Source organism: Mobula hypostoma, chromosome 11 (genome assembly GCF_963921235.1).
Source record: "Mobula hypostoma chromosome 11, sMobHyp1.1, whole genome shotgun sequence".
Taxonomy (NCBI): domain Eukaryota; kingdom Metazoa; phylum Chordata; class Chondrichthyes; order Myliobatiformes; family Myliobatidae; genus Mobula; species Mobula hypostoma.
The window spans coordinates 25,121,646-25,139,400 of record NC_086107.1 but is presented as its reverse complement, the minus strand read 5'-3'; the positions used below and the strand labels follow the sequence as shown (position 1 = coordinate 25,139,400).

General features: G+C 40.9%; 1 long non-coding RNA gene across 1 annotated transcript; it reads left to right on the top strand.

Moving 5' to 3' along the window:
- The first annotated feature begins 33 nt into the window (after positions 1-33).
- On the top strand, positions 34-16,386 carry LOC134354249 (uncharacterized). The gene is made up of 4 exons (XR_010019746.1): positions 34-171; positions 12,050-12,130; positions 13,678-13,708; positions 15,777-16,386. It is a non-coding gene; the product is annotated as an uncharacterized LOC134354249 (long non-coding RNA).
- Positions 16,387-17,755: the final 1,369 nt, after the last annotated feature.

Below are 17,755 nucleotides of genomic sequence, written 5' to 3'. Positions count from 1 at the left end.
GGTGGGCGCATTGCAGCCACTGTCGTCTGTATGCGTACTTGAGCCGAATCCGTAGCTTACCTGGGGCAAGGGAACATATTGGCTTTACATTTTTGATCTTTTGTTAATCTTGATGTCCTAGAAGTCTCTTTACCAAGGATAAAGGTGCATCCGGAGTCTCAACTAAAGCAGGTGCGTGTTGGGCTGAAAGGCTACATAGAGTACCTTTTCCAAATTTGCAAATGATGAAGACATAATCGACTCTGAAGCTTTTAGGATAGACCACGATGGGAGAAAGGACAGTTGTTTGGCAATTGAAAGGTGATGCTGGGGGAATATGAAGGGTTAATTTCTAAAGAGTTAAAAAAGCAATATAAACTATACAGCATATCCTAAAAGGGCTGCACAAGTTGAGAGATCTAGCGGTATACACGAGGAATTGTGCAGATGCTGGAAATTCAAGCAACTTTGATAGATCTAGAGGTATACATATTTAAGTTATTGAAAGTGTCAGGGTAGATGATTACACTGGCACAGTGAATGTGAACAAGGAGATCATGATAAACCTTTATGAACCAGTTGAATGAGGTTCAGCCACAGTTGGGCTCACAAGAGACGGCAGAAGTTAGAGATCAGGGCAAAGAAACCATCTTCAGGAAGAACACAGTGAATTGAGCAGCATCTTTGGGGCCTGGGAAGAAGATGAATTCTTGATGTTTCAGTATGAAGCCCTGCAAATGTCACTGCACTCTCCAAGAAGGGAGAGGAGAGGCAGAAGAAAGGAAGTTATAGGCCAGTTAGTCTGATGTCAATGATTGGGAAGTTGTTGTGGTCAACTGTTGAGGACGAGGTCTCAGGATGCTTGGAGGCACATAATAAAATAAGCCATAGCCAGCATGGTTTCCTCAAGAAAAACTCCTGCCTGATAAATCTGTTGGAATTCTTTAAAGAAATAACCCGCATGCTAGACAGAGGAGATTTGGTTGATGTTGTGTGCTTGGATTTTCAGAAGGCCTTTGATAATGTGCCACACAAGAGGGTGCTTAGAAAGCTACGAGCCCATGGTATTAGCATGGATAAAGAAGTGGCTTATTGGCAGGAGGCAAAGAGTGGGAATGAAAGGAGCCTTTTCTGGTTGGCTGCCAGTGACTAGTGGTGTTCCACAGGGGTCTCTGTTGCGACCAATTCTTTTTACATTATATGTCAATGATTTGGATGATACAATTGATGGCTTTGTTGCCAAATTTGCAGATGATATGAAGATAGATGGAGGGACAGGTTGTGTTGAGGAAGTAGAGACGCTGCAGAAGGACTTAGATTAGAAGAATGGGCAAAGAAGTGGCAGATGGGATACAGTGTTAGGAAGTGTATGGTCATGCACTTTGGTAGAACAAATAAAAGGGTTGACTATTTTCTAAATGGAGGGAGAATACAAGAAACTGAGGTGCAAACGGCACTTCAGCAGGATTCCCTAAAAGGTTAATTTGCAGGTTGATTCTAGTGAGGAAAGCAAATGCAATGTTAGCGTTCATTTCAAGAGGGCTAGAATATGAAAGCAAGGATGTAATGTTGAGACTATAAAGCATTGGTGAGGCCTCAGTTAGAGTATTGTGAGCAGTTATGGGCTCCTTATCTTGGAAAGGATGTGCTGAAACTGGAGAAGGTTCAAAGGAGGTTCACAAAAATGATTCCAGGATTGAATGGCTTGTCATATGAAGAGCATTTGATAGCTCTGGGCCTGTATTCACTAGAATTCAGAAGATTGAGGGGTGACCTCATTGATACCTAATGAATGGTGAAAGGCTTTGGTAGAGCGGATGTAGAGAGGATGTTTCCTATGATGGGCGAGTCAAAGATCGAAGGAGGGGTATCCTTTTAGAATATAGATTAGGAGGAATTTCTTTAATCAGTGAGTGATGAATTTGTGGAATTTGTTGCCACAGGCAGCTGAGGAGGCCAAGTCTTCATGCATATCTAAGGCAGAGGTTGATAGATTCTTGATTGGTCAGGGCTTGAAGGGATCCGAGTTGGGGGGAAGCAGGAGATTAGGGCTGAGAGGCACAGTGGATCAGCCATGATGAAACGGCAGAGCAGACTTGATGAGCCAAATGGCCTAATTTTGCTCCTGTATCTTACAGTCTTATGATCACAACTGAGAGTAGAGAGGCCGTTATAAAGAGGAGAAAAGGAGCAGAGTGAAAGGAGTGTAAGGTGATTGGTCGAGTGAGGAGGGGTGTAATATGACAGGCAGTCGTGCCAGGTAGAGGAGGGGAACATGAAGATTGGAAACAGCTGCTGGACGGAGGCAAGCAGCAACACCAAGGCTGGAATGCTGGAGAAGTAAAGGAGGTGAGAATGGAAACCATATGGGGAGAGGTGAATACTAGTTAGAACCAGATGGGGGTTGGGGAAGCTGTAGGTAAACTCTGTGTGTGTGTCTGTCCTGGGTGGATCAAACTAGAAAGGGGGCAGGGGTAAACCTGAACAAAGGGGGGAATGGGACGTACAAGGAAAGGGGACAAAATGGAAGGATTGGAATGAGGATGAAAGGGGGAAAATGGGTTACCTAACATTGGCAATATTCATGTTAAGGGGGGATAAGAGACTGTAGTAATGATCTTGGTAATAACGTAGTCTAAGAGCCAGCGTGTAGTATAAACTACAGAGGGGGAGTAAAGAGAGAGAGCTGGGGTTTCACAGAATATTCTGGCACGATTTTAACTTTCAGAGCAGTGATGCCATCCAGTGGCAGTCACAAGTTTCTAGACTGCGATTCAGGCAACCATGCCCTATAAGCAACACACATAAAAAGTGCTGGTGAACGCAGCAGGCCAGGCAGCATCTATAGGAAGAGGTACAGTCGACCTTTCGGGCCAAGACTTCGTCAGGACGTCCAGACGAAGGGTCTCAGCCCGAAATGTCGACTGTACCTCTTCCTATAGATTCTGCCTGGCCTGCTGCGTTCACCAGCACTTTTTATGTGTGTTGCTTGCATCTGCAGATTTCCTTGTGTTATGTCCTATAAACAATGCATCTTGTAATTTTCACTTTTAAGTGGGGCACATATAAATAAAATGAACGAGCGGGAATTGAGCCCAATTTTAAGAGTACATTTTGTATTAAATCAGTTAACTAGTGGGCATGCAGTAGGGGAGAATTTGACGATGAGCAGATTTTAAGCACTGGGCAGGCACATTAGACCTGCAGGTTGCTTGACAATCTGAACAGGTGGTTTTGTTCATTTTAATAGCCAGGTTTTATTATTACAGGCCAGGGTAGTACAATCAGGCAGAAAATAGAGTTTTAGAACTTAAATTCACAAATTGAAAGGGCATAAAGACTAACTCAGGTGGTTTTAAATCCTCCCTTGCAAGCCAAAATACAGTATGTCCTTATTGATTTTGTCCCCAGAATTCAGCTTTACATAGATATTGCTTCATTAATTTTTTCCAGCTTTAATGGTGGTTCTTTGTAGCTTGACAGATTCAAATTCATATTAAAGAATCATTGACTTCCTGCAATTACTTGTTAAATTTTTAAAGATTTGGGGAAAATGTGCAGACAATCTGTGAGTTTGGTTAACTACACATTTAAAACATGAAATTGTCATTAAAACCAGATCCTGATTAAAATGTATTTTTTTTGAAGAACATTCATTAGCTGGATGTTTGCAACTAAGGATTCCAAAGTGGTCTGGGTAGGAAATAATTGCAAACTTTACTGTAATTCTTTAAAGTAAGCTGAAAGGAAAACAATGGCAGGGTGCCAATTGTAAATATGTGTTCTGTTTTGCTGGTGCTTTAACTCTAGAAAGGTTCCTCAGTTTCAGCAGCCAATATTCTTGATAGAGTTATACCTGAAATTAGCTAAAGAGGACTGGGGTCTCCTTCCGGAGCGAAAATTAAGCGAGGAATGTCCAAAAGAAAGTTTGCAGATGCTGCAAACCTGAAATAAAATTAGAAAATACTCGGCAAGTGAGAGCACATCCATCTGTGGAGAGAAAGATTATCACCCTGAAAAGTTAACACACTTTATTGAGTACCTCCTAATAAAGAGGCTACTGCATGTATCTTCATGGTCTTCTGCTGCTGTAGTCTGTCTACTTAAGTTTCAATGTGTTGTGTATTCAGAGATGCCCTTCTGCACATCACTTTTGTAATGTGTGGTGGTTCGAGTTACCGTCACCTTCACCTTCCTGTCAGCTTGAACCAATCTGGTCATTCTTCTCTGACCTCTCTCCTGAAGAGGCGGTTTAGCCCATAGAACTACATCTCGCTGGATGCTTTTTGGGGTTTTTTTTGCACCATTTTCTGTAAACTCTAGAGACTTGTGTGTGAAAATCCCAGGAAAATCAGCAGTTTCTGAGATACCCAAAGCACCCCATCTAGTGCCAACAATCATTCTATGGTCAAAGGCGGGAGAAGGAGATAGGAGAGCGCCGCGCACACGCAGCCCTCCGGTGAAAATGATATCATATCCATTAAATAGGGGCTGTGGACAATTCTGATTTGATGGAGACAGACGTGAAAGCACAGAGGAACATCTGTAGAAATTTCTGAAATGCAGGTTCGCTGCCGCCCTTACTGGGCGATCGAGAATCTTCCTAGGGAAGGCCCCAAAATCCCCGGTTTTGCCTGCTGCTGGCGACTGAGATTGAAGTCGAATCGTTCGGATAGAGATGGTGCTGGAGAGCTGATCGGAGGCTCGAAGTTTTCGGATGACTCAGAGTCGGACTGTGGTCGGGCATGGCAGGGAGAGTTTTCTTCCTTCTCCCGTCTGCGTGAGATGTGGGACATTTGAGGGACTTTAAACTTTTTACTGTGCCATGGACTGTTCTTCATGAAGTTATGGTATTGTTGCACTGTTGTAACTATATGTTATAATTATTTGGTTTTGTTAGTCTTTTCAGTCTTGGTCTGTCCTGTGATTTGTGATATCACACCGGAGGAATATTGTATAATTTCTTAATGCATGCATTACTAAATGACAATAAAAGAGGACTGCGTGTCTTCATAATCTTAAAAAAAAGTCACTTGGATCACATTTGTTGGGTCTGAACAACAACCGAACCTCCTGATCACTTTTGCATGCTTTTATGAATTGAGTTGGTGCTGGATGATTCGCTGATTAAATGTTTGCATTGACAAGCAGGCAAACCGAATAAAGAAGCCACAGAGTGTATTTTCACAGATGCGGCTTAACCTGCTCGGTATTTCCAGAATTCCCTGTTCCTAAGAGAAAACTTCAGTTTGGTCAGCAAGAAAAAAAAAGAAGCAATCTTAAAACCTGAGAGTCAACAACAGTGAAAACTGCTCAATTCTGACACCATGCAGTTTAGCAATTAGTATGGAGGCTGGAGAATTGTCGAGGTGCAAATGGTAAATCTGGGAAAAAGAGCCCCTAAAGAGAAGAAAAAGTACAAAAACATAGGATTGTAGAAACTTAATACAAAAAAGAACCTTGGTTTATGTTGTTCTGTGCTATTGTTAGAAACAGCTCCCAAAATGTGAAGAACAGGATAAACATCAATATGGTGCCACATGGGTTTCTCAAGGACAAAACTTCTCTTAGAAGGTAACAGCACAAATCCATGTGAAAGGATAACAGTGAAAACTTGCGATGCAGATGATGCTGCTCATAAATTAATGTGCTGCTTAGGGGAGGCTTGATGGCTGATCACACATCTCCCACAGTAGACAATGTGAATAAAGAATGGGAAACGACAACAACTGAAGTGGGAAGGAGAACAGCCAGAGGTCGTGGTACATATTGGTGCCAACGACATAGGGAGGAGGTCCTGAAAACAGACTACAGGGAGTTAGGAAGGAAGTTGAGAAGCAGGGCCACAAAGGTAGTAATCTCAGGATTACTGCCTGTGCTACATGACAGTGAGTATAGGAATAGAATGAGGTGGAGGATAAATGCGTGGCTGACAGATTGGAGCCCAGGGCAGGGATTCAGATTTCTGGACCATTTGAGACCTCTTTTGGGACAGCAGTGATGTGTACAAAAAGGATGGGTTGCACTTGAATCCGAGGGGGACCAATATCTTGGCGGGGAGGTTTGCTAAGGCTGTTGGAGAGAGTTTAAACTAGAATTGCTGGCGGGTGGGAACCAAACTGAAGAGATGGAGGAAGGGGCGGCTGGCTCACAAATAGAGAAAGCTTGGAGACAGTGTGAGAGGGAGGATAGGCAGGTGATAGAGAAGAGATGCGCCCAGACCCATGGTTTAAGATGTGTCTATTTTAATGCAGAGAGTATTATGAACAAGGTAGATGAGCTTAGAGCGTGGATCAGTACCTGGAGCTATGATGTTATGGCCGTTACAGAGACTTGGATGGCTCAGGGGCAGGAATGGTTACTTTGAGTGCCAGGCTTTAGATGTTTCAGAAAGGACAGGGAGGGAGGCAAAAGAGGTGGGGGCGTGGCACTGCTGATCAGAGATAGTGTCACGGCTGCAGAAAAGGAGGAAGTCATGGAGGGATTGTCTATGGAGTCTCTGTGGGTGGATGTTAGGAACAAGATGGGTTCAGTAACTCTACTGGGTGTTTTTTATAGACCACCCAATAGCAGGGACATCGAGGAGCAGATAAGGATTTAGTTTCTTGAAAACTGTAATAATAGTGGGGTTGTTGTGGTGGGAGATTTTAATTTCCCAAATATCGATGGGCATGTCCCTAGAGTGAGGGGTTTAGATGTGGTGGAGTTTGTTAGGTGTGTTCAGGAAGGTTTCTTGACACAATATGTGGATAAGCCAAGAAGAGGAGAGGTTGTACTTGATCTGGTATTGGGAAATGAACTGGTGTCAGATCCCTCAGTGGGAGAGCATTTTGGAGGCAGTGATCAATCACAATTCTATCTCCTTTACCATAGCTTTGGAGAGGGATAGGAACAGACAAGTTAGGAAAGCGTTTAATTGGAGTAAGGGGAAATATGAGGCTATCAGGCAGGAACTTGGAAGCATAAATTGGGAACAGATGTTCTCAGGGAAACGTATGGAAGAAATGTGGCAAATGTTCAGGGGATATTTGCATGGAGTTCTGCATAGATACGTTCCAATGAGACAGGGAAAGGATGGTAGGGTACAAGAAACCGTGGTGTACAAAGGCTGTTGTAAATCTAGTCAAGAAGAAAAGAAGAGCTTAGGAAAGACTCAAAAAACCTAGGTAATGATAGAGATCTAGAAGATTATGAGGCTAGCAGGCAGGAGCTTAAGAATGAAATTAGTAGAGCTGGAAGGGGCCATGAGAAGGCCTTGGTGGGCAGGATTAAGGAAAACCCCAGGGCGTTCTACAAGTATGTGAAGAGCAAGAGGATAAGACGTGAGAGAATAGGACCAATCAAGTGTGACAGTGGAAAGGTGAGTATGGAACTGGAGGGGATAACAGAGGTACTTAATGAGTACTTTGCTGTAGTATTCACTACGGAAGAGGATCTTGGCTGTTTTAGGGATGACTTACAGCAGACTGAAAAGCTTGAGCATGCAGGTATTAAGGAAGAGGATATGCTGGAGCTTTTGGAAAGCATCAAGTTGGATAAGTTACCAGGACTGGACGAGATGTACCCCAGGCTACTGTGGGAGGCGAGGGAGGAGATTGCTGAGCGTCTGGTGATGATCTTTGCGTCATCAATGGGGACGGGAGAGGTTCTGGAGGATTGGAGGGTTGTGGCTGTTGTTCCTTTATTCAAGAAAGGTAGTAGAGATAGCCCAGGAAATTATAGACCAGTGAGTCTTACTTCAGTGGTTGGTAAGTTGATGGAGAAGATCCTGAGAGGCAGGATTTATGAACATTTGGAGAGGCATAATATGATTAGGAATATTCAGCATGGCTTTGTCAAAGCCAGGATGTGCTTTACGAGCCTGGTTGAATTTTTTGAGGATGTGACTAAACACATTGATGAAGGTAGAGCAGAAGATGTAGTGTATATGGATTTCAGCATGGCTTTTGATAAGGTACCCCATGCAAGGCTTATTGAGAAAGTAAGGAGGCATGGGATCCAAGAGGACATTGCTTTGTGGAACCAGAACTGGCTTGCCCACAGATGGCAAAGAGTGGCTGGAGACTGGTCATATTCTGCATGGAGGTTGATGACCAGTGGTGTGCCTCAGGGATTTGTTCTGGGATCCCTACTCTTTGTGATTTTTATAAATGACCTGGATGAGTAAGTGGAGGGATGGGTTAGTAAATTTGCTGATGACACAAAGGTTGAGGGTGTTGTGGGTAGTGTGGAGGGCTGTCAGAGGTTACAGAGGGACATTGATAGGATGCAAAACTGGGCTGAGAAGTGGCAGATGGAGTTCAACCTAGATAAGTGTGGGGTAGTTCATTTTGGTAGGTCAAATGTGATGGCAGAATATAGTATTAATGGTAAGACTCTTGGTAGTGTGTAGGATCAGAGGGATCTTGGGGTCCATAGGACACTCAAAGCTGCTGTGCTGCTTGACTGTGTGGTTAAGAAGGCATACAGTATATTGGCCTTCGTCAATCATGGGATTGAGTATAGGAGCCGAGAAGTAATGTTATAGCTATGTAGGACCCTGGTCAGACCCCACTTGGAGTACTGTGCTCAGTTCTGGTTGGCTCACTACAGAAAGGATGTGGAAACCACGGAAAGGGTGCAGAGAAGATTTACAAGGATGTTGCCTGGATTGGGGAGCATGCCTTATGAGAATAGGTTGAGTGAACTCAGCCTTTTCTCCTTGGAGCAATGGACGATGAGAGGTGACCTGATAGAGGTGTATAAGATGATGAGAGGCATTGATTGTGTGGATAGTCAGAGGTTTTTTCCCAGGGCTGAAATGGCTAGCACGAGAGGGCACAGTTTTAAGGTGCTTGGAAGTGAGTATAGAGGAGATGTTAGGGGTAAGTTTTTACGCAGAGAGTGGTGAGTGCGTGGAATGGGCTGTCGGTGATGGTGGTGGAGGTGGATACGATAGGGTTTTTTAAGACACTCTTGGATAGGTACATGGAGCTTAAAAAAATAGGGGGCTATGGGTAACCTTAGGTAATTTCTAAAGTAAGGACATATTCAGCACAGCTTTGTGGGCCGAATGGCCTGTATTGTGCTGTAGGTTTTCTATGTTTCTAACTGGGCTGCATCTAGAGAAGGAGTCAATCTAGTGAGTTAACTCTTGAAACTATATCATCGCAGATCAACTGAGGAACATTTGTGCACAGCAACCATTAGCTAATTGTGGATTTAAGAATTGATAGTAACTTAAATGGTTTGGCAATGAGACAGTGATTTGCAACCTTGAATCTGTTTATATGATTTATAAAAGTGGTGAGAGCACTGATGAGCAATATGCCTCCTATCAAGTTAACATTTCTTGTCATTTGCCTTGTTATAATGAATTTAAGAAAGATTTTACTAAGTTCACTCAAAGGATTGCAAGCATTCAGCATTGCTTAAAAACTTCTAATGTGTAGGTTAGTGTTGCAGTCTGGGGTGAGTTGGTGGGAATGTGGGGAGAAGAAAATTTGATAAAATAGGATTAGTGTAGAAATGTTCAGCAGGGACTTAGCAGCTGAGGGTTGTTTTTGTGTTGTATCGCCCTGACGTGACAAAATGAAGACTCTCCTTCAGGGTTAAAAGAATGAGGACTGAGTGCTGGTTGGATAAAACTTGCAGGAAACCAAGAGTGAGACCATGAACATTTGTGAATTAGTTATGGTCCATATGACTGAACACAGGGAGGAGTAGCAGTTGAGAACCAGTTTACAGGAGACTATCTTAATTTAGTGGTTTAGAACTCTAATTGTTCGATGGTATAAAGCTCAGGCACGGCTTAACCCCCGGGCTATGAAAAACACCGTAGCAAGGAAGAATTAATATGAATGTGAATGAGGAAAGGGAGTTTAGAATCAATTTGTGTGAAAATATTTATGAAAGTTTGACTGAACATTTGGTATGTGAAAAATACATCTGCACAAAGTTTTGGCTGCTTGTATTCAGGGTCATTTACTGATGTCTTCAAAGCTGAAACTTATTTTTGTTCTTGGAAGAAGTCGTTGCTGTATGTGTACATTTTTGAGAACATTTTGTCATGAAGCTGTGAATGTTCTGGGAGCACTTAGCAAGCGTTTGAGCTCCTGATTCATTACATAGATCAAGATTTCTAAAACGTACAGTAGTAAAACAAATGTTTTTAATTCTTTTTAAAAAATTAAGCCTGTACCCTCAATCTTTGAATTTTGAACTAAAGGCTAGAGATTGAAGTTTTAATTACAGGCATTACAGACTTTATTTATACCAATGGTGTTATTGACTGGTGAGGAAGTAGTGATATGGTGTGATCTTGAAGCTGTAAGTCAAAATATCTAGCTTAAAATCAACAGAACTTTCTTTGTAAAAAGTTTTAATTTGGCTATACTAAAAATGCATTTTTCATGCAACATAAATTAAAATTAATTTTTTAAATGTTGTATTAATTCAAATATTCCTTAAAGCACGGTTTAATTCTAAAATCCAGGTTTTTAGATTGACTCATACACCCAGAGCTTTTGTCAAGTAAGAAAGAAGCACAAACTTGATTTGGGATAGATAAAAGAATTTAAATCAATTGGACAGTTTAAATTAAAGAATTTAAGAAGAGTTTATTTCCAATTCAAAGTATCTCTTTATTTTTAAGGACGTCTCTTTAAGAAGGGTTTGTTTCATTCAGAGGGGCACAGAAGCTGTGTAAAGTCTAATCCCCTTTTTGATCCTTTCAATCTAAGAATATTGAAGGTGACAGAGTTCATGTGTAAGACCCAATGGTGTCAGAGGTCATGCAACAGTTTCTAATTCTAGATATGTGATTCCATTAACACTTAGCAATTGTGAATTTTAAATTGGTATTTTTGGAAATAATTTAGGAACAATGACATGTAATGTATAATATTGTCTTTCTTAATGATTTTTTTCATTGGTTAGCAACAGAACTAGCTTTACAACCATCAGGCTCCCAAACAAGCATGGATATCTTCACTCACTTCAACACTGAACTGATGCCACAACCTACAGACTCATTTTCAAAGACTCTACAATTCATGTTCTGAGTACTATTATTTTTTTATTTGTGAAACACCCGTTTCCTTGGCTGTGTAAGCCAAGTCCCGCCAGACTCGTGAGATTGAGACGGCTCATCCCACTCCAAACCCTGGATTGTGTGGATGCTGTGTAATTTGCTACCCTGTTACAAATTAATGCCTCAAAACAGACAGTACACTGCATACGATTAAAGGAGTTCTATTGATGAATCTTAACTTAACTAAAGGATTAGTAAAGAATAACAAAAAAAGGGCCCATTCTAATTAAGCAGTCCAATATGCACAGGTTGGAGCTCATCTTGGACTTCTCTGTCACCATTCGCTGGGCCCTTGGTCAACGTGAAAGCACGCACCACTTTCCGAACGTCGCTCACAATCCATCTCGAACAAACAGGTGTCCCACCGGATGGTATGCTATGACTGGTTCTCCCCAGCATCTTCTCTCAAACAAAAGTCCAAGACCAACCTTATTGTTCTTCACCAAGAAAACCTCCCACTAATTGGACGGCAGACATTCCACATCATCCCTCATCTTCAACAATAACCCAAACAGGCTGAAGGCAGAGCAGACAGCTCTCATAGAGCTGCTAAATGAAACACCTTCAGCATAACAGTAAAGATGTGAACCAGGGCATTACGTTTGCACAATTTGTTGTCTTTTGCATACTGGTTGTTCATCACCTTTTTTGTTTGTGTATAGTTTTCATAAATTCTATTGTATTTCTTTATTTTCCTGTAAATGCTGGCAAGAAAATCAATCTCGGGGTGGTACGTATATTATGGCATATACTATATGCACTTTGTTAATAAATTTACCTCGACTTTGACAGTATTAGAGGCACTGTCACCATATTCACTCTTCCCTGATTGAGACGTTTCCAGTGTGGCTAATCCTGCAGAGGAGTTAACCACTTCCACTGAGATCTCTTTTGTTCAATGTGTTTAATTTTAAATGGATGTTTCTCTTACAGTGGCAAAGTATATGTTTTGGCCTTGAGCAATGAGATAATGATTTTTGTTCATTTATTTTGAAACAGGCAACACTGGTTTGAAGTAAAGGAGATATCACAAGGAATGCAACAACTTCATGAATGTAAGAACTGGCCTGCAAACCTCAGGTGAAACACCGTGACAGCTTAAATTTAACATTTTCCTGCCGAAATTTTGGACTTGACACATTTAGGATCATGTGTTATTTTCCAGAATAAAATATGGACAGGAAAATTTATTTTGGGTGTTAGAAGATAAACTCGATTGCTGTTAAAAGTAAAAAGGCATCTGCACACTAAGGTTTAGCTGTGTATTAAAAATTAGGAAGAAGAAATGAGCTTGATAAAAGCTGCCATTCCAGTAATGAGATTGGGAAAATGGAGAAACATCAGAACATACTGGAACATTCTGGGGTTTAAATAATCATAGAAAACTGTCTGAGTAGAATAATTTCAAAGGAGTCATGAGAATACTGAATTAGATGGTTATACTTTTCCAGTTACTGAATAAGAATAAGTGGTAATTTCAATCTTGCATTGTCCATCACAAGTGGAGAAATCATACTGCCAATGGGATGGTTTCCTAAACTGCTGTTGAATTGAATTATATAATCTGATTGGGAGGTGACCCAAAGAGAAAAATGGACAATTAACAAATACACGTCAATTTTTCAACATCTAATTCAACTCACAATGCTAAGTACCCTTTTCTTCCTCACTAAATGCAGGGGTACAAATTTTAATTAATTCTTAAGCACACTCTCCCGACCCTCTGTACGGTGGTTTAATTAGGAGTGTTCGTACTGAAAGTCTGACTATGACATGGACTCGAGCAGTGTCCAATTCAAGGCAATAAATTACAGCAATAGGAGATTTCTTGCAACAGCCTGACCTTGCTCCTAACCTGCAGAGCTGACTGTCAGTGTCCTTGTGTAAAGCAGGGTGGGGCTGAAGCAGGACCTGGAAGGGAGGAAACAGTACAGACAACATAGGGGCTGGACCATATAGGGTAAGGGTGGAAAACGTAGTGTGCCCAGTCACAAGAAATCTGGACAAAGCAAAATCAAGAGTGCCACATAGTAAGTAACCTTACATTTGAGACAGAGCAAGAAGGCGCATGGAAGTGAACTGGCCAGTATGGAGAGGTGGAGAGTGGTGAGCCAGTGCACAGGGCAGGATGAAGAATGAACAGCTTGTCGCGGCAGAGTGAAGTGAGAGTGAACTATGCAGGGCACAGGTCGCGGGTGGCTGGGTGATCTGGAGTGTATCTGGCAAACTGGGTGCGGACCCGCCAGGATGGAGCTCAAATAGGCATTCAGCTTCTCTGTCAATCAATAAGATCAATACTGATCTCCTTCCTCTGTCAAATGGGCATTCCTCTGTCTCAAATGCTCATTCACCTTCTCCGTCATTCAATAAGATCAATACTGATCTTGTGCCACTTTTCTGTAGTAACTCTGAATCCCTGGGTTCCATTAATATCTAAATATTTGTTTGAAATGTCTAAAGTCATTAGCAAGAAAACTATTTGAGGACGGATAGTAGCATTATCAATCTGGATATAAGTTGTTCTAAGAGCAAAGTACAGTAAATCACACGTGTAGAAGCTTAATAAAGAATAATGTTGAAACGTATTGTTCGATGTTATATTTAGATTCAACTCGCATCTTTTGCAGGCTAAATTGGGAACTCGCAGATCTATTGAAGGTGAGCTTTTCTTCAGAGAAGCTAACAACTCAAGCTCCTGTGATGAGATAATAGTAGAGATATAGGGTGCACCCATTCATCCCACAATCAGTCTTAGGCCCCATGTCTAAGAAAGGATGTAATGACGTTGAAGAGCATCAAGAGGAGGTTTACAAGAATGATCGTGCGAATGAAAGGATTGATTTGTGAGGAGTGTTTGACAGCTCTAGGCCTGTGCTCACTGGAGTTTAGAAGAATGAGGAGAGATCTCACTGAAACAACCAAATATTGAAAGACCTACATAGAGTGGACACGGAGAGGATGTTTTCAATAGTAGGAGAGTCTAGGACCAGAGGGCCTAGCCTCAGAATAGAAAAGCATCCCTTCAGAACAGACATGGGGAATTTCTTCAGGCAGAATGTGGTGTATCTATGGAATTCTTTGCCACAGATGGCTCTGGAGGCCAAGTCATTGGGTATACACTTTTAAAACAGAGTTTGATAGGGTCTTGATTATAAAGGGTGTCAAGGTTACAGGAGAATGAGGTTGAGAAGGCAAATAAATCAGCCATGATTGAATGGTAGAGCAGACTCAATGAGCCAAATGGCCTAATCCTGCCCTAAGTCTCACAGACATCGAAACTACCTGAAGGGCAGGCTTTGGTGACAAATGAAGATGAAGAATGAGAGGCATCAACATCTGAGATTGCAGCTGGAGGAGGAATTAATCTAGTCAGTTGATTCTTGGGAGTATGTTCAACATAAACTGTCTATCTGAGAAACATTTGTACACAGCAGGTATCAGTCAAGTTTGGGATCTGTGAGTTGATGACAGCTTACATAATCTGAGAGTGATTTGTTGATCTTAAAACATAAGTGATTTGTAATAATGGCAAGAGCATTAATAGTCTGTAGAAGGCATAACAAGTGATCCCAAAAAAGCTATAAAGTTAAATCTTGGTAATGATTATGAATTTAAATTTTGAGCCGAAGTATTGGGGGAAATTCAGGTTCTAAAGGACAGGATTTGCTATCACTGGATATGGCTGCTCTGCACTTGGGTGGATGAGCAACATGAGAGACAGCTTTTTGAGCAACATCATGGGAAAACCCAACATCATCCAGTTGTTTTGCTCAAGACTTAGAGACCATGGAGGATTGCAGTGGAGGCCAACTCCATAAGGATATTTGCAGATCCCACCATCATTCATTGTCTGAATGGTCAGTGTCTCAGTTTCTAATGCAGTATCAGTGGAAACCAGTCATGTCTTGGATTTGCAGAAGTAGATCAGAAATTGATCATTGAGGCACTATTACTGTAGTGTCCAACAAACTATTTTCATTTAATCAGGCTTTGTTCTTGCTTCTCTGCTACCATAGTGTAGTTGAGAATATGTAGTTCTTTGAACACTTTTCCCCCTTCATACTTCATCCATATGATGGATGAATTCTGTATTATCTCAGGGCCATATTGAAATGTTAGCCTGGATTTTGTCTTTCTACCCCTGTAATTGGACAAGAAGATATAACCTGTTGACTGAAGTGAAAGTACTTTTCACTGAGGTAAAAATGACAATGGAGTAGAATTGGAATGAAGACCGATGAGAGGTTTTGCCTGATTGATGATTTGGTACTGAGAGAGATTTGACTTCTTAGTTAATAATATTTGTATGAATAAGAGGAAAAATAACTTCTGGACTTTGAGTATGAGCAGTACAATAGTTGGGAGTACAGTATAAGGAAAGAAACTATGCTAGAAAATATCTGGATATGTTTAAGATGATTTCAGCAAGGGAGAAAGATTAGATTGGTGACATTTCTTTGTAGAAAATAAGTGATAGAGATTTCAAATTCTTAAAATGCGGAAGTGAATCACAAACAGATGAAAAAGTAAAGAACATTAATAATAAACTTAAAAAGAGAAAAATATTTATCCCTGTATGTAAAGTGCTTAATTATAAATACAAAATGGCTGAACTCCTAGCCACCACTCTGTAGCAGGAGTCATATTAGTATATCCAAGGATTCAAAGTACATTTATTATTGAAGTGTGTGTACAGATTACAGCTCTGAGGTTTGTCCTCTTCCAGGCAGCCACGAAACAAAGAAACACCATGGAAGCCGTTCAAGAAAACATCAAACACCCAACATGTGGAAATAGAACAAATTGCGCAAATGGCAAAAAGCAAGCAGATTACACAAAGGATATCAAATGTCAAACCAGGAATCCAGTTATATTCAGATTAATTCAGTTACGTGTCGCGCTGCTAGCTCACTACAAGCTGCAGGGCAAAGCATTCGTTGCTGAAGCATCCAGACTTCATTGATTGCTCTGATCGAACTGCTCAAAAACAGCAATTTGAAAAAAGAGTAACCAGAATCCAGGAACACATGCAACACGAATTCCAAAGTCACTCAAAACAAGCGCACAGCCTCTTTGATTAATCCTTGCAATGTGGATCCCAAGACTCCTGCACTTTCCTCCGACAGCAGCTAATGAGAGGGAGAAGAAGGCTGGTTAAACGCAGAAGGTTCTGTCAAACACAGGCAGAGCACCTGCCCATCCTCTGCTCTCATCCTCATTGACTTCACCCTTGCTTGATGCCTCAGTTGGAGAGAAGCAATGGAGTCAGTCATGGGCTCCAGGTCTTATACTCCGCTCCAAACCTTGCCGAACTCCTTTGGAGATAGCAAAGCTCAAAAACATACCATCAAAATATAAATTACAGGTTCCAATCGTAGTATAATCATATTTAAAAGAAATAGTTTTGTAAATTGCCTGCAGGATGTTGCAGTTAGTCATGTTGTTCACTGGCATCATTTTGCTGATTAATCATACAGGAAAAAAGAATGTGCAGAGAAAATTTAAAAAAAAATTACAGATGCTAGAAATCTTAAGATAAAATCAGAAAGTGATAGAAATACTCAACAGACTGGGCTGTATCTGTGGGAAGAAAAATCAAGTCAACAATTCTGATTGGAGGCTCTTTAACCTGAAATGTTAACTCTGTTTCCCTTCCTACAGATGCATTCTGATCTGCTAAACATTTCAAGCATGTTCTGGTTTTGCTTAAGTGTTCACAATTTTATTCAATTAAAAGTACGCAAAATGAAAGAAAAAAAGATGCGCATCTCAGTATAATAAAATCATTTCAAAGGAATAAGGTATATGTTGTCTTTTATGCCGAGTTAAGCACTGCAGGAAGTTAGTTCGCTAGAAGGCACTACAGATGTGGAGAAAATTGCCCGGAAATACAACCCCAGTTTGTGTCATTTAATATGTAACATAATTGTAATGGGTGTTTATTTTGCCCTGTGTACAAGCTTGGTTCAATTGAGATCAATACAACTGAATTTGAGAACTGCACCACAAAGCCAATTGCTGGCAAAAGTTGCATGTTGGGCTGCAGCTGGGAATGAATTTCTCTGTAACTTCTAAACCTTTTCCTTTCACCAGAACGTCACAAGATGATGAAAAAGGTGCTGTCATTTGATCAAGAAATAAAGAATAGCGGTGTCAACATCAAGTTTGTACTAATGGAGAACTTTAGCTGACCATGATTTTTTTGTAGTCTGCAAGACTGTGTTCTGACTTGATGCATTACTGTTTCCATGAGAGACAACATATATCTTGATCTGGTAACAGTAAGTGAACCAAATGAAAAACTGGTGATGGAAGTTGTGGTACCCTGAGCTGACAGCAACTATAACATAATTACGTTAAACATAATCTAGAGTAAATCACTCCTGCAACTTGATATCCAGGGTTGTAACTTTATGAGGACCAACTTTAATGGAGTGATGAAAGAGATTGAACAAACTGAATGATGGTAAGAGAAACCCTACAGAGGAAAAAAAAACTTAATTAGCTTCAAAACAGGTAAATAGTGGTAAATGCGGGCAATAATAATACCGTAAGTATAATACTGATACACTATGGAAAATTGGTTAATTATTGTCACATTTACTAAGGTACAGTGAAAAAGTTGTCTTGCATACACCCAAAACAGATGAATTCATCACAATGGTACATTGAGGTGTTATAAAGTAAAACAAAAACAGTGCAGAA